The sequence below is a fragment of the Heptranchias perlo genome, chromosome 4, assembly GCF_035084215.1.
Source record: "Heptranchias perlo isolate sHepPer1 chromosome 4, sHepPer1.hap1, whole genome shotgun sequence".
In the NCBI taxonomy this organism is placed as follows: Eukaryota; Metazoa; Chordata; class Chondrichthyes; order Hexanchiformes; family Hexanchidae; genus Heptranchias; species Heptranchias perlo.
In genome coordinates this window covers 124,754,983-124,778,261 of record NC_090328.1, presented here as the reverse complement: position 1 = coordinate 124,778,261, position 23,279 = coordinate 124,754,983, and the positions used below count along the sequence as shown (strand labels likewise).

Below are 23,279 nucleotides of genomic sequence, written 5' to 3'. Positions count from 1 at the left end.
ATATATCTTGTTGAAATCGGGCAACAGCCTTTTTAATTTTCATCAAGTTAGCTGTCTAGTCCAATTTGCCAAGTGAACTCCTCGACTTTTACTGAGTCAACTAATTGTAATTTAATGGTCTTAAGAATAATAATAATACATAGAAGCCTGATGCTGCCTTCCTGTACATGCAAAAACTTCAACTGGTAAGTCAGCAGAAAGCTTTCTGTTTTTGAACTGATGGGGAAATGTTGTACTTATTATGAATGCTCTCTCCATCACAGTCATAATAATAAGGTGCTGGATAATATCGTGCAGTCAAGTGCTGAAATTATCTGCTAAGATGTTGCATGTCTCAAGAGAGGGTGTGACCCAGCCAATAAGCATCAAGTACCTTGTCTGAGTCAGGTGACCTTTTTGTTTTGACCGGCCTCATCTGGCTTCTGATTGTGTATTCTGCGCACCACGTTCAATCAGGCAGCGGCCAATAACTAGTTCAGAAGCACGAGATCACAGTATTTCAACACCACAAATAAATGGTTGCTTTTACTAACCAATTACCATACCACAGGTTATTTTTGTGGGTCAGACATCTGTGGTTTCACTGCATTGGACAATTTTACTTGTGTAGCTTCTGTGTTTTTTAGCAAAATAAAACTCACCATGCCCCGATTTCCACTGACTTAACCTCCGCAACACTCCACTAAGATAGCCAGTTTTTTAAAAATCAACCATAATACCACTTATACCTCATTTCGATTCTTTCTATACCCGATACAATATGATGCAGCTGCCTTGTGTCCTGAATTCATCCAGCCTGTGGACAGACTTGAAAACTGGAACAACTGTACACAGTCAGGAATTGCTCATCTGCAATTACACAAAAGGTGATTTTAATGCAACTGTCCAGGCAATATCTTCAGCAAGAACTCCAAGGTCGTGTTTACAACGTCACCATTCCGGACAAGGATCTAATCCAACAGCAGTTGCAGCACCGACAGAAAAAGGAGGCAGTGGTAGTCATTTATACGAACATACGAAAATGACGGGCAGCAAAAGACCAGCTGGTCCATCAAGCCTGCTCCACACTCATGATGCCTGGAACATCGTGACTAGACATTTCCCACCCTCCCAGTAAACTATGTAATCACCTGGGAGAGGCGGAAAAAAAACAGAAAGATAAACCCAAGGCCAAAAAAAAATTGGAAAATTCCTCTCCGACCCCACTCCCCCACCCCCCGCCAGATGATCGTAAACAGTCCAGGAGATCATATTGACCATGCGTACATTAACTGTTAATCCACTTACCTGCTATGTAATGCGATCTTTGCCTCAGCCAAAAAACTGGTCCAGCTCCCTGTTGAAGGCAAGGGGAGAGTCAGCACCCAACATATTCCAGACGCTCACTACTCTCGGAGAAAATAAGAACTGCCCAACATTCCTACTCTTGCATGGTTAAATGGATGACCCCTGGTCCTCCCCAATCTGTCAACCTGAAATAATCCCTCAATAAGGCACGCAATCCAGCCCTTGCATTATTTTATATACCTTTATCAGGTCGCCAGTAAGTCTATGCTGCTCTAAAGTAAATAGACCCTGCTCTTTACTTATGTTTCCTGCCACAAGCACTTTTATCATCTGGAGACAGGTGAAAAAAATACAGAATGAGTATAGACACCACAGTGTCAGCCAATGCATTGGAGGCGGGGACGGGATTTACAGCAGGACTCACAGCAAACAGAGTGGGCTCGATTTTAGCACCCGCTATCGGGTGCGTTCTCGGCGGGGAGGCCCCGAAAATCGGGAAATCCAGGAGCGGGACCGGATCCCGCCTCGATCCCGCGCACTTCCGGGTTCCCCGCTGACGCGCCGGTGTGCGCGCGCAGCCCCCGCTGGTGGGAATCCCGCAGGCAATTAAAGCCAGCGGGATGCCTCTTGACAGTATTTATTTAGGTATTTCAGGTCATTAACTGACCTGATTAAGGGATTATGTGGGGATTTTTGAACAACATGGGACTGTTTCCCACACTGGGGGAAACACTCCCAGATTGAATGGACGTGTTGCAGCTGTCAGCCTGTGGCAGCTGCAAAGGTCCATTTGACAGGTGTGGGGGGGAGACCCTCACCCATTGCAGGAGGCCACTCTGTCACTTGGGACAAAGTTTGGCCTCCACCACCCTCCTCCTGACGGTCAAAGTCACCAACCTGCACACTTACCCCGGGGTCCGGAGACATGTACCGACCTTGCGGACCCCCTCAGATGTACATCTTGCGGATGGGGGCCGCCGTAGCTGCAGTCATGACCTCCTCGGAGGGCGAAGAGCATCACCAGCCTCACCAGCCTCGCCATCCACGCCGTCCACCTCTGACACGTGGAGCTCCACAACAGAGTGCTGTGACACATCCACCTGTACAGCAGGAGGGAGGGCTACCGCAGAGAGAGATGTGTCGCAGAGGGCACTACCCTCGCCACAGGTTCCACAGACCGAGGATCAGCCTCCTGGACCTCTCTGAGCAGCAGTGCACACGGAGGTTCAAAGTCACTCGACATGTAGCCGTGGACATCTGCAGCCTCTTTCATGCCGAGCTGCTCCTGGCTGGCCCGTGCACCATCTACCTACCTGTCGCTGACAAAGTCACCACTGCCCTCCCGAACCTCTCCTCCACAGCCTTCCAGGGTGCAACCGGGGACATCGCCGATGTCTCTCAGTCGTCTGGGCAGAAGAGCCCTGCAAATGCACCTACACCCACTTTGCAGTGACACAATGGGTGGCATCAGTGGTGGGTCCTCATAGTAATACCCAGGAGCGGGCATTATTGCACAAACCGGACAGGATTCGCGAAGACATGGCAGTAGTGGTGCCAATATAATGTGTGATGTGAGTTGTTCTGAAATTCAATATAATTAACAATCATGACAAACCCTCAAACACCCTTGTGCATCCCCTTCATGCTCATGACACGTTTGCCTTACGCTGCCTACTGCACATATGTGATGCATGCCCTGTGGCTGCAGCACAGGTAGTGGCAGGTTGAGTGAGGCTGGCCGTGAGAGAGATGCACGAGAGGGTGAGTATGGAATAGAGCCATGAGATTGTATGAGGATTGGGTTGCGTGGTAGTGGCGGGGTGAGTACTGGCGAGGTGAGTAGGTGCAGGTAAGATGAGGATGGGGTTTGAGTGGGTATGAGGTGTGATGTGACAGAGTAGTGTTGGCAGTGCCGAAGGGGATGTGGGGTGGGGGCAGTGATGTGGCAGACGGAGTGTAGGGGAATGACTACGTGTACTCACTGTGGCTGACCTACTGAGGTCATTGGACCGCCTCCTGCACTGTATGCAGGTGGGCCATATGTTGGTGGTGCAGGTGACCCCCTCTGCCACCTCGAGCCAGGCCTTCCTGGTGGCGGAGGCGGGCCGCTTCCTCCCGCCCGCCGGGTGGAAGATCTCTGTCCTCCCCCTCCTCCTCACCCCATGTATTGATACCTGGGGTGAGGCATCATTACACTGGGAGCAGCCTTCCCCCTGGGCTGCTCCATGCAGTCATCTTTGCTATTGGTTGCAGCATCTGTCAGTGGAGGACTGCCCCTTTAAATAGAGTGCCTCCAGCTGACAGATCTTACTGCGCATGTGCAGCCCGCCCGACGCGCAGACCAGCAGCGGGGAACCCGGAGGAGCAGGTAAGTGGATCCAATTAGTGGGTTGCCTGCTACAATCGCGCGGGAAACCCACTAATTTCACCGGGCGCGTTACCCACGCGCCCGCTAGCCCATCCGCCGGGAACCCGCAGCCCTGCTAAAATCGGGCCCAGTCTGTTTACTCACCAAACAGAGCCTATTTAAACGGAGTCTCAATGAACTACAGCAAACAGAACTCATAACCAAAACTATAGTAGAGACTCCCGATAAACGCAGGATTATTTTTCCAGCAAAATGCAGTGAGTGGAAGATATTTATTGGGCTCGATATTGCCAGGGCTGCGGGTTCGTTGCGGGGGGGCTATTGAGCACGAGGGTAACGCACCCGGTGAAATCAGTCTGCCCCGCGGGCGATCGCAGCCTAATTGGATCCACTTACCTGGTCTTCCGGGTTCCCCGCTGCTGATCTGCGCGTCGGGCGGGCTGCGCATGCGCAGTAAGGTCTGTCAGCTGGAGGAGCTCTATTTAAAGGGGCAGTCCTCCACTGACAGATGCTGCAACAAATCGCAAAAATTACAGCATGGAGCCGCCCAGGGGGAAGGCTGCTCCCAGTTTAATGATGCCTCACTCCAGGTATCATTAGATGGGGTGAGGAGGAGGGGGAGGACAGAGATCTTCTCCCCGGCGGGCGGGAGGAAGCGGCCTGCCTCTACCACCAGGAAGGCCTGGCTCGAGGTGGCAGAGGAGGTCACCTGCAACACCAACATATCGCCCACCTGCATACAGTGCAGGAGGCGCTGCAATGACCTAAGTAGGTCAGCCGAAGTGAGTACACTTACTCATTCCCCTACACTCCGTCTGCCACATCACCGCCCCCACCCCACATCTCCTTCTGCACTGCCATAACTACTCTGTCACATCACCCCTCACACCCACTCAAACCTCATCCTCATCTTACCTGCACTTACTCACCTCGCCAGTACTCATCCCACCACTACCACTCAACCCAATCCTCATACAATCTCATGGCTCTATCTCATACTCACCCTCTCATGCATCTCTTTCACGGTCAGCCGCACTCAACCTGCCACTGCCTGTACTGCAGCCACAGGGCATGCATCATATATGTGCAGTAGGAAGCATAAGGCAAACGTGTTGTGAGCATGAAGGGGATGCACAAGGGTGTTGGAGAGTTTGTCATGGTTTTTACTTCTATTGATTTCTGACCAACTCATATTACATATTATATTGGCACCTCTACTGCCAAGTCTTTGCGAATCTTGTCTGGTTTGTGCAATAATGCCCTTTCCTGAGGATCACAATGAAGACCCACAACTGATGCCACCCATTGTGTCACTGCAGAGTGGGTGTAGGTGTATTTGCAGGGCTCTTTTGTGCAGACGACTGAGAGACGTCGGCGATGTCCCCGGTGGCACCCTGGAAGGATGCGGAGGAGAAGTTGTTGAGGGCAGTGGTGACTTTGACAGTGACAGGTAAGAAGATGGAGCTCGGGTCAGCCGGGAGCAGCTCGGCATGAAGGAGACTGCAGATGTCCACGACTACATGTCGAGTGTCTCTGAGCCTCCATGTGCACTGCTGCTCAGAGAGGTCCACGAAGCTGAGCCTCAGTCTGTGGACCCTGTGGCGAGGGTAGTGCCCCCTGCGACGCATCTCTCTCTGTGGTTGCCCTCCCTCCTGCTGTGCAGGTGGATGTGTCACAGCACTGTGTTGTGGAGCTCCACGTGTCAGAGGTGGACGGCTTGGCCGGTGAGGCTGGTGATGCTGTTCGCCCTCCGAGGAGGTCATGAGTGCAGCTACGGCGGCCCCCATCCCGAAGATGTACATCTGAGGGGGTCCGCAAGGTAGGTACATGTCTCTGGACCCCGGGGTAAGTGTGCAAGTTGGTGAATTTGATTGTCAGGAGGGGGGTGGTGGAGGCCAAACTTTGTCCCAAGTGACAGAGTGGCCTCCTGCAATGAGTGAGGGTCTCCCCCCCACCTGTCAAATGGACGTTTACAGCTGCCACAGGCTGACAGCTGCAACACGTCCATTTGAACTGGGAGTGTTTCCCCCAGTACGGGAAACAGTCCCAGTTGTTTCTAAAATCCCACCCCCTCCTCACATATTCCCTTAATCAGGTCTGTTGATGACCTGAAATACCAAGATAAATACTCTTAAGTGGTACCCCGCTGGCTTTAATTGCCTGCGGGAGTCCCACATGCGGGGGCTGCGCGCGCACGTCAGTGTGTCTGTGGGGAACCCGGAAGTGGGCGGGTTGGAGCCGGGCTCCGGACTCGCTCCGGGATTCCCCAATTTTCGGTGCGGGTGCTAAAATGGAGCCCATTATATATGTAAAATCAACCCCTGTCATTTAAGCAGTGCAATCTCCAGGCGTGATTGATGGGGGAATTACTCACTCATCTCTATTCTAGTCGCTACTTGTGTTGTCACTATGTGCAGCTTAAAAACAATGCCTTGTGAGATGGTGCTTTCCAGCTTCCAGGTGCATGTGTATGCTCTCACCTGTATTAAAGCACTGCCCCTTAAGGCAGAGGTGTCCTTGGATGCAGCATTCTAATATAACTGGGGTATTAGCCCCCCTACATTGTTGTCTACCTATTGCTATGTATTTTGTGAATGTAGTGTGACTCTGCCTATGACTTGAAATATTAAGATTTATAAAATGCCGTTGTGAGTGCCACATGATCTTATATGCATTAAAACCCTTCAAGTTTTCGACAACACGAGAACTTTATGTCTCTAAATGTATATGGGGGTAAAATTCAACTTAAAGGCGGGGGGCACAAAACAGGCGATAGCGGATCGACTGCCCACTATACAGCGCCAGCGCACCTGCTGCCCGATATTCACTTCTTGAAATTGGAACCAGCAGCTCGCCGAAATTATTGAAATGAGGCCTGAGGCCTAATTCAGAGTCTGCCCCCTTGGTCTGGGTCCGCGCTACCTGCTCAGTGCCAATTCTAAACCCGTGAGTCAGCCCAGACGAATTTCTACCCTTGGCAATCCAAGTAAATGAACCGGGCTTTACCTGAGAGGAACTGATGATCCCTTTAAATATAAATGGGGCCCTTCAAGCTGTTCATGCCCACGATTTCTGTGACCAATTCAGGGTTAGCAAATAGGATGCCCGATCAGACGGAAAGGGCATTTGGATCCCAAAACAATTAGGACCCTAATCAGCAAGCTTGAATAGGCACCCGCCTTAGCGCTCATTTTTTTTTTGGAGGTAAAATGGGGTGTTCACAAGCTGAAAGTCCCCCTCACTGTTTTAAATTGGGAAATAAATCTGAAATCCAAGCGCACGCTACCTGCTATAGCTTTAACCAAGTGCACGTTACAGGCAAGTGAACAGTATTGATGGTGTCATGTACGAGAAAAATTAGGACTCAATTAGGATAAACAGAGACACCTTTCACAGGGCTGAATTTCATTAAGTTTGTGTTGTAGGAAAGTACCACATTTCATACCAGAACCGATTTTTCCCATGACACATGCCTTTTTTCCTGCAATATTTACTGTAGGAGGGAGTAGAGTGTGAATTAATGTAGCATTTGAAACACCATCGAAGCACTCCTGGCCCCATAAATTAAAAATTTATTTGGTCGCTTTTTGAGCGACTTGAAGCCATCCCTTTAAGGTTAGATCACTCAAAGCCTGCTACAAATGGGCAGAGCATGTACCTGAATTTGTAATCTGTACCGGAAAATTGTAATCGGAAACCAGCGGGGAGCGGACCTGGGAGGAGCACCAGAGCAGCGCCAAGTTTAAAAGCAGCAAGGCAGTGGAGACCCTCACTGAGACCCTCACTGAGACCAGTGGCAGAGAGGCCTACACTGAGACCCTCACTGAGACTGGTGGCGGAGAGGCCTACACTGAGACCCTCACTGAGACTGGTGGCGGAGAGGCCTACACTGAGACCCTCACTGAGACCAGCGGCGGAGAGGCCGACACTGAGACCCTCACTGAGACCAGCGGCGGAGAGGCTGACACTGAGACCCTCACTGAGACCAGCGGCGGAGAGGCCCACACTGAGACCCTCACTGAGACCAGCGGCGGAGAGGCCGACACTGAGACCCTCACTGAGACTGGTGGCGGAGAGGCCTACACTGAGACCCTCACTGAGACCAGCGGCGGAGAGGCCGACACTGAGACCCTCACTGAGACCAGCGGTGGAGAGGCCTACACTGAGACCCTCACTGAGACTGGTGGCGGAGAGGCCTACACTGAGACCCTCACTGAGACCAGCGGCGGAGAGGCCTACACTGAGACCCTCACTGAGACCAGCGGCGGAGAGGCCGACACTGAGACTCTCACTGAGACCAGCGGCGGAGAGGCCTACACTGAGACCCTCACTGAGACCAGCGGCGGAGAGGCCGACACTGAGACTCTCACTGGGACCAGCGGTGGAGAGGCCTACACTGAGACCCTCACTGAGACCAGCGGCAGAGAGGCCGACACTGAGACCCTCACTGAGACCATAGGCGGAGAGGCCTACACTGAGACCCTCACTGAGACCAGCGGCGGAGAGGCCGACACTGAGACCCTCACTGAGACCAGCGGCGGAGAGGCCTACACTGAGACCCTCACTGAGACCAGCGGTGGAGAGGCCTACACTGAGACCCTCACTGAGACCAGCGGCGGAGAGGCCTACACTGAGACCCTCACTGAGACCAGCGGCGGAGAGGCCGACACTGAGACCCTCACTGAGACCGGAGGCGGAGAGGCCGACACTGAGACCCTCACTGAGACCAGCGGCGGAGAGGCCTACACTGAGACCCTCACTGAGACCAGCGGCGGAGAGGCCTACACTGAGACCCTCACTGAGACTGGTGGCGGAGAGGCCGACACTGAGACCCTCACTGAGACCAGCGGCGGAGAGGCCGACACTGAGACTCTCACTGAGACCAGCGGCCGAGAGGCCTACACTGAGACCCTCACTGAGACCAGCGGCGGAGAGGCCGACACTGAGACTCTCACTGAGACCAGCGGCGGAGAGGCCTACACTGAGACCCTCACTGAGACCAGCGGCGGAGAGGCCTACACTGAGACCCTCACTGAGACCAGCGGCGGAGAGGCCGACACTGAGACTCTCACTGAGACCAGCGGCCGAGAGGCCTACACTGAGACCCTCACTGAGACCAGCGGTGGAGAGGCCTACACAGAGACCCTCACTGAGACCAGCGGCCGAGAGGCCTCCACTGAGACCCTCACTGAGACCAGCGGCGGAGAGGCCTACACTGAGACCCTCACTGAGACCAGCGGCAGAGAGGCCGACACTGAGACCCTCACTGAGACCATAGGCGGAGAGGCCTACACTGAGACCCTCACTGAGACCAGCGGCGGAGAGGCCTCCACTGAGACCCTCACTGAGACCAGCGGCGGAGAGGCCGACACTGAGACCCTCACTGAGACCAGCGGCGGAGAGGCCGACACTGAGACCCTCACTGAGACCAGCGGCGGAGAGGCCGACACTGAGACCCTCACTGAGACCAGCGGTGGAGAGGCCTACACTGAGACCCTCACTGAGACCAGCGGCGGAGAGGCCGACACTGAGACCCTCACTGAGACCGGAGGCGGAGAGGCCGACACTGAGACCCTCACTGAGACCAGCGGTGGAGAGGCCGACACTGAGACCCTCACTGAGACCAGCGGCGGAGAGGCCGACACTGAGACCCTCACTGAGACCGGAGGCGGAGAGGCCGACACTGAGACCCTCACTGAGACCAGCGGCGGAGAGGCCTACACTGAGACCCTCACTGAGACCAGCGGTGGAGAGGCTGACACTGAGACCCTCACTGAGACCAGCGGCGGAGAGGCCGACACTGAGACCCTCACTGAGACCAGCGGTGGAGAGGCCTACACTGAGACCCTCACTGAGACCAGCGGCGGAGAGGCCGACACTGAGACCCTCACTGAGACCGGAGGCGGAGAGGCCGACACTGAGACCCTCACTGAGACCAGCGGCGGAGAGGCCTACACTGAGACCCTCACTGAGACCAGCGGTGGAGAGGCCTACACTGAGACCCTCACTGAGACCAGCGGCGGAGAGGCCGACACTGAGACCCTCACTGAGACCGGAGGCGGAGAGGCCGACACTGAGACCCTCACTGAGACCAGCGGCGGAGAGGCCGACACTGAGACCCTCACTGAGACCGGAGGCGGAGAGGCCGACACTGAGACCCTCACTGAGACCGGAGGCGGAGAGGCCGACACTGAGACCCTCACTGAGACCGGAGGCGGAGTTCCAGGGGTGATGTCACCAGTGAAAAAGTGATGCGGCGCAGGGGAGGCAGCTGATTGGTAAGTAGGTTCAGGTGAGTATTTCTACTATTCGACAGTGCAGTAACTAAAGTAAAAAGAGAGGTAAGGTCTGCAGGTCTTATAGCAAGTAGTGTTTTTTAGTGAATCAAGGTCCCTCGTGGAGTTAACATTCTCTAAATTAAGAGTAATTTAAAGGAGTAAACTCCTTAAAGGGAGTAACTAACGAGCTTAATCTAAGGCAAGTCATGGCAGCACAGCTCGCACCCGTGATATGCTCCTCCTGCACTATGTGGGAAGTCATGGACACTACAGGTGTCCCTGGCGACCATGTGTGCAGGAAGTGTGTCCAGCTGCAGCTACTGGCTAACCGCATTTCGGAGCTGGAGTTGCGGGTGGATTCACTGTGGAGCAAACGCGATGTTGAGATTATCGTGGATCGCACGTTCAGTGAGGTGGTCACACCGCAGGTAAAGATTACGCAGGCAGAAAGGAAATGGGTGACCGCCAGGCAGAGTAAAAGGACTAGGCAGATCGAGCAGGAGTCCCCGGGGCCATCTCCCTCTCAAACAGATATTGCGCTTTGGATATTGTTGAGGGAGATGGCTTATCAGGGGAATGCAGCAAGAGCCAAGACCGTGGCCCCACGAGTGACTCAGCAGCACAGGAGGGGAGGAAAAAGAATGGGAGAGCAATAGTGATAGGAGGTTCCATTGTAAGGGGAACAGATAGGCATTTCTGCGGCCGCAAACGTTACTCCAGGATGGTATGTTGCCTCCCTGGTGCTAGGGTCAAGGGTGTCACGGAGCGGCTGCAGGACATTCTGAAGGGGGAGGGTGAACAGCCAATGGTCGTGGTCCATATCGGTACCAACGACATCGGTAAAAAAAGGGATGAGGTCCTGCAAGTAGAATATAGGGAGTTAGGAAATAAATTAAAAAGCAGGACCTCTAAGGTAGTAATCTCAGGATTACTCCCAGTGCCATGTGCTAGCAAGAGCAGAAATAGGAGAATAGACCAGATGAATGCGTGGCTTGAGAGATGGTGTAGGAGGGAGGGGTTTGAATTCCTGAGGCATTGGGACTGATTCTGGGAAAGGCGGGACCTGTACAAGCTGGACGGGTTGCACCCAAGCAGAACTGGGACCAATATCCTCGCGGGTGCATTTGCTAGTTCTGTTGGGGAGGGTTTAAACTAGTATGGCAGGGGGATGGGAATCAAAGGGCAGGTACAGATAGGACAAATTCAGACCAGGAAATGGGAAGTAGAAAAGCAGTTTGTGACGTAGTTAGTGACTCAGAAAGGCAAAAGAAGCAAAGGTTAAATAGTGTTCAGCGCAGGAATTTGACGGGGTTAAAGGATATATACTTCAATACAAGGAGTATTACAAACAAAGCAGATGAGCTAAGGGCATAGATAGACACATGGCAGTATGATATCATTGCTATAACGGAAACCTGGCTTAAAGAGGGGGATAATTGGCAGCTCAATATCCCTGGATATAGAGTTTTCAGGCAGGATAGAGTGGGTGATAAAAATGGAGGGGGGGTAGCATTATTGGTTAAAGAATCAATTACAGTAGTGAGAAGGGCTGAAACGCTAAATGGATCATCAAGTGAGGCCATATGGGTTGAGCTAGAAATAAAAAAGAGGCAGTCACACTACTATAGACCTCCAAATAGTGAAAGGGAGATAGAAGAACAAATATGTAGGCAAGTTTCTGAGTGCAAAAATAAGAGGGCAGTAATAGTAGGGGACTTCAACTACCCTAACATCAACTGGGATTCAAACAGTGTGAGGGGCACAGAGGGTGCAAAATTCTTGATCGGTGTCCAGGAGAACTTTTTTTTAGCCAGGACGTGACAAGCCCAACAAGAGGGGATGCAATTCTAGATTTGGTCCTGGGAAATTAAGATGGCCAATTGGGTGAAGTGACAGTGGGTGACCATATTGGGGATAGTGACCACAATTCAGTTTGCTTTAGCATTATTATGGAAAAGGACAGAGTTAAATCAGGAGTAAAAGTTTTAAATTGGGGGAAGGCAAATTTTATAGAACTAAGAGGTGATTTGGCAGAAGTGAATTGGATAAAACTAGTTGAGGAGAAATAAGTGGCAAGCCAATGGGAGGCATTAAAAAGTGAAATTCTACGGGTACAATGCAGACAGGTCCCCTCAAAGAAAAAGGGTGGCACTGCCAAATTTAGAGCCCTCTGGTTGTCTAGAAGTATACGGTGCAAAATAAAGCAGAAAAAGAAAGCTTATGACTGTCACAGAAAAACTGTTGGACTATAACCTGGTGTTGTAAGATTGCTTACAGAAAACTAAATACTGCAGAAAGCCTAGAGTATAGAAAGTACAGGGATGACGTAAAAAAGGAAATAAGGAAAGCAAAGAGAGGGCATGAAAACATATTAGCTAGTAAGATTAAAGAAAACCCAAAGATGTTTTATCAGTACATTAAGAACAAGAGGATAGCTAAGGAAAAGGTGGGACCTATCAGGGATGATAAGGGTAACTTGTGTGTAGAAGCAGAGGATGTGGGTAGGGTTTTAAATGAATATTTTGTCTCCGTATTCACAAAGGAAAGGGATGACCCAGACATAGTAGTTAAAGAGGAGAGGTCTGAAATATTGGATAAGCTAAACAATGAGAGGGGAAGTACTAGAGGGACTGGAATCCTTGAAAGTTGATAAGTCACCAGGGCCGGATGGATTGTTTCCTAGGCTATTGGAGGAAGCCAGGGAGGAAATAGCGGATGCTCTGAGGATCATTTTCTAATCCTCACTAGATACAGGGGAGATACCGGAGGACTGGAAGACTGCAAACATAATACCATTATATAAAAGGGTACGAGGGAAAGGCCGAACAAATATAGGCCGGTCAGTCTTACCTCGGTGGTGGGCAAACTATTAGAATCAATACTGAGGGGTAGGATGAACTGTCACTTGGAAAGGCATGATTTAATCAGGGATAGTCAGCATGGATTTGTTCAGGGAAGGTCATGCCTTACAAATCTGATTAAATTCTTTGAGGAAGTGACAAGGCGGATTGATGAGGGTAGTGTAGTGGATGTTGTCTACATGGATTTTAGTAAGGCATTTGACAAGGTCCCACATGGCAGACTGGTCAGAAAGGTAAAAGCCCCTGGGATACAGGGAAATGTGGTGAATTGGATCCAAAATTGGCTCAGTAACAAGAAACAAAGGGTAAAAGTCGATGGATGTCTTTGCGAATAGAAATCCGTTTCCAGTGGTGTGCCACAGGGCTCAGTGTTGGGTCCCTTGCTGTTTGTGGTATATATTAATGATTTGGACTTGAATGTAGGAGGCATGATTGGCAAATTTCCAGACAACACAAAAATTGGCCGTGTAATTGATAGTGAAGAGGATGGCTGTAGACTCCAAGAAGATATTAATGGGTTGGTGGAGTGGGCGGAAAAGTGGCAAATGGAGTTCAACCCGGAGAAGTGTGAGGTAATGCACTTAGGGAGGGCAAACAGTAAAAGGGAATACTCAGTAAACGGGAATATATTGAGAGGGGTAGAGGAAGTGAGAGACCTTGGAGTGCATGTGCACAGGTCCCTGAAGGTGGCAGTACAGGTAGATAAGGTTGTGAAGAAGGCATACGGAATGCTCTCCGTTATTAGCTGAGGTATAGAATACAAAAGCAGGGATGTAATGATGGAACTGTATAAAACGCTGGTAAGGCCACAGCTGGAGTATTGTGCGCAGTTCTGGTCACCACATTACAGTAATTGCTCTGGAGAAAGTACAGAAAAGATTTACAAGAATGTTGCCAGGGCTTGAAAATTGCAGCTACGAGGAGAGATTGGATAGGCTGGGGTTGTTTTCCGTGGAGCAGAGGAGGCTGAAGGAAGACTTGATTGAAGTGTACCAAATTATGAGGGGCCCAGATAGAGTAGACAGGAAGTACCTGTTTCCCCTAGCGGAGAGTTCAAGAACTAGAGGACATAGATTTAAGCTGATTGGTGGAAGGATTAGAGGGGACATGAGGAAAAACTTTTTTACCCAGAGGGTGGTGGGTGTATGGAATTCGCTGCCCAAATTGGTGGTAGAGGCAGGGACCTTCAACTCTTTTAAAAATAACCTGGACCTGCACCTAAAGTGCTGTAAGCTGCAGGGCTACGGACTGGATGCTGGAAGGTGGGATTAGAATGGGCACCTGGTTGTTCTTCGATCCGTTGTGGACACGATGGGCCGAATGGCTCCTTTCAGTGCAGTATCTTTTCTGTGGTTCTATGGATTTATGGTTCTAAGGGATCGTGCAACCAGCACAGGAACTCGATTTGCATATTTAAGCAGCCTCCCACCGGAAACAGGCAGGCCTTGGGCAGCCAAAGTGCTCCCCCGTCTCCCGATTTTCAACTACTGGCCGCCCGTTTTTCAGATGAGGAACAGACAGCCAACAGTTGAAAATCACCCCCATTCTCTTTTCATCTCATAGACAAAATGGCTTCTGTTATTTTTTAGTATATTGGGTCATTTTAGACCCAATACGAGCAGCGTGAGACTGCCCAACCTTATAGTGCTTACAGTTGGCAAAGAGCGGAGACTTTGTTTAAGGGGCTTAATTCGAACATAAATGAGTCCACAGAGGACAGAGTACAGTGTTCTAATCCACTGCACCCCTCCCTCCATCCTACGATTTTTTTTAATACAACACAACACAAATCACAGAAGACTACACTATGGAATATCCCGTCAGTGGCCTTTGATAAGAATTCGGAAGCAAAGTATTCTCATTGGCAGGACAAAAAGGTTAACGTTATTGCTTAAAGAAACCCTGAATAAATTAACACATCCACTGTGCACTACTGCAAACAATTTGTACCCGTTTTTTAAAAACTGTTATTCAGCTCACTGCTCTCCATTTTAAACAATGAGTCCAATCTTTGGTGGATGTCAAAGAATCCTCACAGTATCCTAATTGTCAATGACCACCCGCGAAGCACTTCCACAGCTCAAAATGATGTAGCTCACGGCTAATGAGACCTCAAGGCTAAGTGGATCATCTAAGACGAGGAACTGGTGAATCATTCGGTAGCGGATGTACCATATGTCGCAGACATAAAGAACATCTGGCATCACCCTTCCTAACTGAAAGAAATGGAGACCTCACCAGCGGGATTCCCACTAGCACTTTAAAGACAGAAATCCCAGGTTTAAAGAGGAATCTCAAACGCAATTTCCCAACTTAAAAAAAGTCAATAAAATTTCAAGAAAGAATTATTTTATATGGACAGCAGATTATTTTTGTACATAATCATGTACAAAATTATTTGTACATTATTATGTACAAAACTTCTGAATATTTTCATTTGATTTGTGTCCTTTACAGTCAAATTAAAGAAAAAAACTTGCATTTATATGGTGTCTTTAACATCCTCAGGACATCCCAAAGCCAATTAAGTTCTTTTGAAGTGTAATCACTGTTGTTATGTTGGCAAACGCAGCAACCAATTTGCACACAGCAAAGTCTCACAAACAGCAATGAGATAAATGACCAGGGAATTTCCTTTGGTGGTGTGACTGTGGGAAGAATATTGGCCAGGGCTTCTCGTGCTTCGCTGCTGCAACTTCAGTGGAAGTTGAGCGGAAACTACGTTTGTACTTGTAAATGGGATTTCTGTGAAGGTTGTGGTGGCCTTAGCAGGAGAAATCCAAAGGAAATTTACTGCCTCTGCAGTTTATCTTGAGTTAGTGGTTGGTATCTCTGTATCTATCTCTGGAACGTCCTCCAGCCGTACAACCCCCCGAGATCTCTGTGCTCCTCCAATTCTTGGCTCTTGGGCATCCCCAATTTTAATCGTTCCACCATTGGCGGCCGTGCCTTCAGCTGCCTAGACCGTAAGCTCTAGAATTCCCTCCCTAAACCTCTCAAGCTTTCCGCTTCTCTCTCCTCCTTTAAGATGCTTCTTAAAACCTATCTCTTTGGTCACTTATTCTAATATCTCCTTATGTGGCTCGGTGTCAAATTTTGTTTGATTACATACCTGTGAAGCGCCTTGGACGTTCCAGAGATAGATACAGAGATACCAACCACTAACTCAAGATAAATGCAAGTTGTGGTCATTGTCCTTGACATATATATATATGGATTGCTCTTTACTCACTTGTCTGGATCTTCACATGTGCATCTATACACAGAGATAGCCAGACCTCACTTTAGCAAACAACTAGTATAAGCAGAGGCTCCTCTTCTCCAGGAAAGCCGGGACAGCAGATGTGAGGGCAACACTAACTTATGTGCATGCCTGACTACTAGGAGCACCCCCCATCACGGCACATCGTGCTTTCAGTGGCACTGCATGAAACAAGCTATTCCAGGATGATCGACAGCCAGCATACCCTTATTGGCCTGCATCTGCCAAGATGACGCCAAGCATATTTGTAGGCCCTACCACAACTACCAGGCAATAACTGTGGGGAACTGTCTCCACAAGGTCTGGGTCAGCAGAGAACCTGAGGCAGAGCTGTGCCATCTGCAGCAAGGACATCCCCAGTGACTGTGCATCACAGAGTTGGCTCACCCAGTGACAGTAATGGTCAACGGTAGCTTGGCACTTGATTCCACCTTTTTTTTATTCGTTCATGGGATGTGGGCGTCGCTGGCGAGGCCAGCATTTATTGCCCATCCCTAATTGCCCTTGAGAAGGTGGTGACGAGCCGCCTTCTTGAACCGCTGCAGTCCATGTGGTGAAGGTTCTTCCACAGTGCTGTTAGGAAGGGAGTTCCAGGATTTTGACCCAGCGACGATGAAAGAACGGCGATATATTTCCAAGTCGGGATGGTGTGTGACTTGCAGGGTAACGTGCAAGTGGTGTTGTTCCCATGTACCTGCTGCTCTTGTCGTTCTAGGTGGTTGAGGTCGCGGGTTTGGGAGGTGCTGTTGAAGAAGCCTTGGCGAGTTGTTGTAGTGCATCCTGTGGATGGTACATACTGCAGCCACAGTGCGCCGGTGGTGAAGGGAGTGAATGTTTAGGGTGATGGATGGGGTGCCAATCAAGCGGGCTGCTTTGTCCTGGATGGTGTCGAGCTTCTTGAGTGTTGTTGGAGCTGCACTCATCCAGATAAGTGGAGAGTATTCCATCACACTCCTGACTTGTGCCTTGTAGATGGTGGAAAGGCTTTGGGGAGTCAGGAGGTGAGTCACTCGCCGCAGAATACCCAGCCTCTGACCTGCTCTTGTAGCCACAGTATTAATATGGCTGGTCCAGTTAAGTTTCTGGTCAATGGTGACCCCCAGGATGTTGATGGTAGGGGATTCAGCGATGGTAATGCCGTTGAATGTCAAGGGGAGGTGGTTAGTCATGCTGCAATGCCTACCTATGGAGATGGTACTGTGAAGTAGCTCAGAGGGCCATTTTCTTTGCAAGGAACTCATGCAGTACAAGCTCCATGAAGCAGTGGGTTGGATACTGGGTTGTTCTATCATTTACATGGAGATTCAAACCTGCATCTTGGGTTTCCTCTTCCTTCATTTTTGTCCGTCACTTCTTAATCTGCTGCCGCTTTAGCAAAAACAAAGGCTGCTAATCAGTTGAAAAGCCTTCTGAGCACTTTTAGAGCCTTCCAGAATTGTTATCTCCTTATATCAAGTTACATGGAAACTACAGCACAGAAGCAGGCCATTCAGCCCAACTGGGCATTTATGTTTCACACGAGCCTCCTCCTACCCTTCTTCCTCCAACCCTATGAGCATATCCTTCTATTCCTTTCTCCCGATGTGCTTATCTAGTTTCCCCTAAAATGCATCTCTGATATTTGCCTCGACTACGCCTAGTGGTAGCACATTCCACATTCTTGCTACTCTCTGGGTAAAGAAGTTTCTCCTAAATCCCCTGTTAGATTGCTTAGTGACTATTTTACATTCATGACCCCTAGTTTTGGACTCCCTCACAAGTGGAAATATTTTTTCTACATCTACCCTATCAAACCCTTTCATTATCTTAAAAACCTCTATCAGGTCACCCCTCAGCCTTCTCTTTCCTCGAGAAAAGAACCCCAGCCTATTCAGCCTTTCCTGATAAGTACATCCTCTCAGTTCTTCATCCTTATATATCATCCTTGTGAATCTTTTTTACACCCTCTCCAATGCCTCTATATCCTTTCTATAGTATGGAGACCAGAACTGTGCACATTACTCCAAGTGTGGTCCAACCAAAGTTCTCCTCAAGTTTAACATAACTTTTCTGCTTTTCAATTCTATCCTTCTAGAAATTAACCCCAGTGCTTGATTTGCCTTTTTCTGGCCTTATTAATCTGTGTCGCTACTTTAAGTGATTTGTGTATCTGTACCCCGAGATCCCTTTGCTCCTCTATCCCATTTAGACTCTTATTATTCAAGCAGTATGTGGCCTCCTTATTCTTCCTACCTTATGCTGACATACCCACTTGAATTCCCTTCCCTGCATGCAATTTTCTGCTGCCACCACTATTGTGCTCCCTGTCCCCATTCAAATCTGTATCTGAAGTGAAACAAATGAGCTAACCTCAGAAAACTGGGTGCATAAAGCACACATCCATCTGAATCTTCATGAAACCCACTAATAGAGACATTTGGGTGCAAAATACTTCAACAGCGGAAAGTTGTTTTATCCATAGTCAACTGTGACAAATTCAGAGCTTGATAGAATGACATTAGATTCCAATTTTTTCCTCTGCTTGTACAAAAGATGTAATTACTGTAACCCAACTAGTGGTTCATTATTAAAATCTGATTTTACAATATTTGCACACGAGCACAGTGTGCCATCATGGTTCTGTGGCTCAGTGGCAGCAATCTTGCCTCTGAGTCAGATCTTTGGAGGTTCAAGTCCCACTCCAGCATAAAGTCGAGGCTAACACTCCAGTATCAGTAGATGCCGTCTGTCAGATGAGTTGTTAAACCAAGACCCCCATCTGGCCTCTCAGGTGGATGTAAAAGAGCCCATGACACTATTTCGAAGAAGAGCAGGGGAGTTCTACCTGGTGTCCTGGCCAATATTTATCCCTCAAGTCACATCACTAAAAAGAGATTATCTGATCATTATCAAATTGCTGTTTGTGGGACCTTGCTGTGTGCAAATTGGCTGCTGTGTTTCCTACATTCCAACAGTGACTACACTTCAAAAGTACTTCATTGGCCGTAAAGCACTTTGGGATGTCCTGAGGTCATGAAAGGTGTTATATAAATGCAAGTCTATCTGTCTATTGTCTTCCATAACACAGCCCAAGAAAGTCAAAGGAAAATAAAATACTGAAATGAATACCATAAACAAATCTATGCATTATAGCCATAAAGTATATGACATGGTATCAGTAGGGGTGCAGAAAAATCCAGCACCTCCTCATTACTCATGAGATTCTATACCAATGTCCAATGCATTGAAACTTAGCGTCACTGAGTGTGAGCGTAGATATACTGCTGTTCTAAATGTAAATCAGAGCTAATTCTGTTTCTCTGAAGCCTAAGTTCTCACTCATCCTGTTTTGGACCAAAATGTGGTTCAAACTTTCTTCTCTTTAAAATCATCGTTCATTTTAGTGGGAAAAATTAATGAAGATGAAGCAAAACCATTAAAACAAATTATTTCAGCAAAATTGAAAAATAACTGTCATTATAGTTCATTGGTCTATGTATTGCACACAGAGCTGTCAGCAATGACTTCTTTGGGGTGATATGATCAGTTAATTGGGATGAATTGGTTTCCATTCAGGTGGTTCAACTAAATGGCATTTACCATATTACCTGCTTTAGGATCAGGCCATGGAAGGGGGGTTGGGGAGGAGGGCTAAGCCGATATTTGTACAGAGGGGCTCCCTATCTCGGCATTGTCTGTGGATGCTGTTGGGCTTGGCCACTACATTATTCCCGTGATCCTTAGAGCAGGTGGTCTCCTGCTCCGCTGTTTGAGCCTGGTCCACTCTCCCATCGGAAATTTGTGCTTAGCTGTTGCATAGCCTGCAGAAAGAGGGTCCAGTCTACTTATACTCTCGCAGACCTAAAGAGAAGCTGTACATCAGTCCCTCCAACTGGTATATATCCCACAAGTGCTTAATCCACATGTTTCTGTTGGGGGAGAGGCATTGCTGTAGCCCAAGGACACATCTTCCCACCTTTATCAATGAGAGTTGCAACGCAAGAGTCTCAGAGGATATTGAGGTAGTCGCAGTAGACAGCGGTGTGGTCTGAGAGGATCTCAGTGCTAGTCATGGCATCCTGGATCACTGGCCACACTGGTTGGCTTTGAGAGCAGGACCAAAAGTTGTGCAAGTCTAGCTGGAGCTGCTCCAGCATTCAGCAGACATGGGGGGCGGGGGATGAATGTTAATTGCATGAACTTGAGTTGGCTCCTTCAGATTTTACTCCACGCAATAATTTTGAGGGCGCTTCCCTGAATTTCTAAAGTAAAAAAACAAGGATTTTGAAATGTAAATCCATTTATTTCCATTTCCTTCTGTTTCCTATGCTGCAGAGACATGACTAAGGTTTTCAATGCAGTGCATCATCAAAAAAGAAAGATTTGCATTTATAGAAAACCTTATCACGTCTCCCAGAAATGTCTCAAGTCACCTCACATAGAAGGGCAAACACAGCAAGGCTGCACTGCTGGAGTGGAATCACAGTAGGTGAAAGCACAGATTGAAGAATTGAGACTATGGTGTTATGAATTTGCCCTACAATGAATTACATTGCAGTGCAGTGACAGTTGTTATCTGGACAAAAGGAAGCAGCAAAATTCAAGGGGGGTAATTTTAACTTTGGGCGATAGTATAAAATGTGCAATATTGAATACACCATGCCCGATTTTCATTTCAATGGTGGGGAAAATCGAGCTTGGGGTATAATGGGCAGATAATTCAATATGGCCCATTTTACACTATCGCCTAAAGTTAAAAGTACCCCCAAGATGTGATCCCCATCCACTCCCCCTGCCCCTATTCTGCATCATGTCAGCTTTTGGACATGGCAATACTGAAGTGGCACAGCTTGGATTAGTTTGAAGCGATGCTACCACTCATTTCTCCATACAGCATTGACACCAAATGAGGCATCCTCTGTTCAATCCCAATGAAATGCACAAAATTATTGGGAGAGGAAACCTCATAATTATAAAAAGCAAAATGAGCCTGAAACAGAGCCATCAATGTACGTTACAACTTACTTAAGTCCTGAAACACGTATGTGAGATAAGAATTTCCATCACATGCTTGATTGGTTAAGTAGATCTCTACCTCTGATTTCTAGTCCACTGGTGTTTGCCCATCAGTCGATAAAGGCAGCAGCCCCACATTCGTTTATAAGGACAGTGGTAGAGATTAATTATGTCACCTAGGTGCAACGATGTGATAAAGGAAAATGATCGTATTTGGGACAAATGTATTAATCTCTTTTGAAAACAATTGTTTTTCATCTCACTGACGACAATTATTGAGCTAATGAATTGTTTGGGGCAATTTACACTTTAACTGATGGAGGTAATGATTTATACAAAGAGAAGCCTGATAAATCATTATAACGTGGCTGATAATCTGCACTAGTTGTAAATGTGGGATTCTTTGCCCGTGTGCTTGTTGCTGTGGTAACAGGAGCCCGGACAGTGATTGCTGCTTTAGCCAGTGTATTTGAAGTCACTGTAGGACATGAACTTAAATCTTTTAAAGAGCTTTCATAGTGAAGCAGAGTTTTGCTCTACTTTTAATGCATTCTGTACATCCCCTGTACCACTTATCACTCACTGGGCCAGAGGTCTAAATCCAAGTGCTTGCCAGTGTTACTGCTTAACCAAACTCTAGGAGGTGTACAAGCAGGCTAGGACCAATCACCCTCCCATTACCACTCCCTGTGGGGAAAATACCGAGATGCTGAAAATCAGCAGGCCTTTGATCCCGGAGTAACAGGTGGGATTGGCCCACCAGGAACCTTCGCCACTGACCCTGCTGAAGTATCTGGGCTCAGGGAAAGGTTCCCTCATCGGAATAAAGCTGGGTGGTATCCACACCACTATGCTAGCATGGTAGTTTTCCTGCCTCTGAGTCAGAAGGTGCAGAGTTCAAATCCCACTCCAGAAAGTCCCGTCCCCCCCTCCTGTCTCATTGTATGGGTTGTGGGATCCCTTGGTTTTAAGAAGGAATGAGACAGATTTGTGTCAGCAAATGCGATTCAAGGTTATTAGAAATGCACCAAGGAAACACTAATTTCTAATAATCAACATTGAGGACTTCAAGGGCCACTTCCTCCCCCAACTGTATACTGCAATGCCCCCACCTCTGGTGGGGCTGTCCTGCTGGTGGGACAGGACATTCCCAAGGATGGTGATGGAGAGCTTGGAAGGTAGGTATGATTCTGTATATATAGAAAGTACAGCTCAAGAGAAGGCCATTCGGCTCATCGTGCCTGTGCCGGCTCTTTGAAAGAGCTGCCCAATTAGTTCCATTCCCTTGCTTTTTCCACATAGCCCTGCAAATTTTTTCCCTTCAAGTATTGATCTAATTCGCTTTCGTCGGAAAACGGCAATACCATTGAGGTACTTGAAGCGGTCACATGTAAATTGAAGCAGAGTTGAGCAGGCTCTTTGACTCTGACGGCATTTGTGTGGATAAAAAGCTAATGTCAGAAGTGGGATTTGAACCCATGCACCTAGAAAGGGACCAAAATTCACCAATCTTTAGTAAGGATTATCAGTCCTTGAATCTAGCACCTTAGACCACTAGGCCATTCTGACAACCAGCCAATATAGTGTTCCAAAAGTGTCCTCCAAAATCTGTACGCTTACTGAGTTGCCTCGCACTGATTCCTCCTATGCAAATACAATACACACACCATTCAATCTTCTTGAATGACATATCAGGCAGTGCCAGTCATGAAGTTCACCATCCCTGCAGTGAAACCAACATTCATACACACATATTTCTCACAAAAACTCGCATTTTACAAACTATCACTTAGCATCGTCCTCGTCTACATTTCTGCTTGCTCAACTTGACAAAACTCAAGCAGCATCGATGCATTCAAACACAAGCCATTCAAAAACAAAGCATAATCCAACATTCATTCCAAGCAGAACCTTTCAGTCTCTCATTCTCGTGCCTTTCCTTTTCTCACAATACGTTTACTTTATGTGAGAAGTGCTATTTGGAGCCCGGCTGCCCAGAAAATCACCAGGATCTACCTAACTTTGTGAAGGGAAACAGGCCACTCTGCAGGTTTTGGGCCCTTGGCCTAAAGCATTAAGCACTGCCATCTGAAAGGCTCGGCCTACAAAGTCTTGGAGGCCGATTTTAAAACGGAATTGTGGGTGCGTTGGGGGCGGGGAGGCTGCGAAAATCGGGAAAATCCCGAGCAGGTTCAGAAGCCGGCTCCAACCCGCTGACTTCCAGGGTT

At 48.5% G+C, this 23,279-nt stretch overlaps 1 non-coding gene across 1 annotated transcript; it reads right to left on the bottom strand.

Moving 5' to 3' along the window:
* Nucleotides 1-22,506: 22,506 nt before the first annotated feature.
* Nucleotides 22,507-22,620, bottom strand: trnal-caa (transfer RNA leucine (anticodon CAA)). Its single transcript has 2 exons — nucleotides 22,583-22,620; nucleotides 22,507-22,541 (listed from the first exon to the last, which is right to left on the bottom strand). It is a non-coding gene; the product is annotated as a tRNA-Leu (tRNA).
* Between the last annotated feature and the right edge of the window lie 659 nt (nucleotides 22,621-23,279).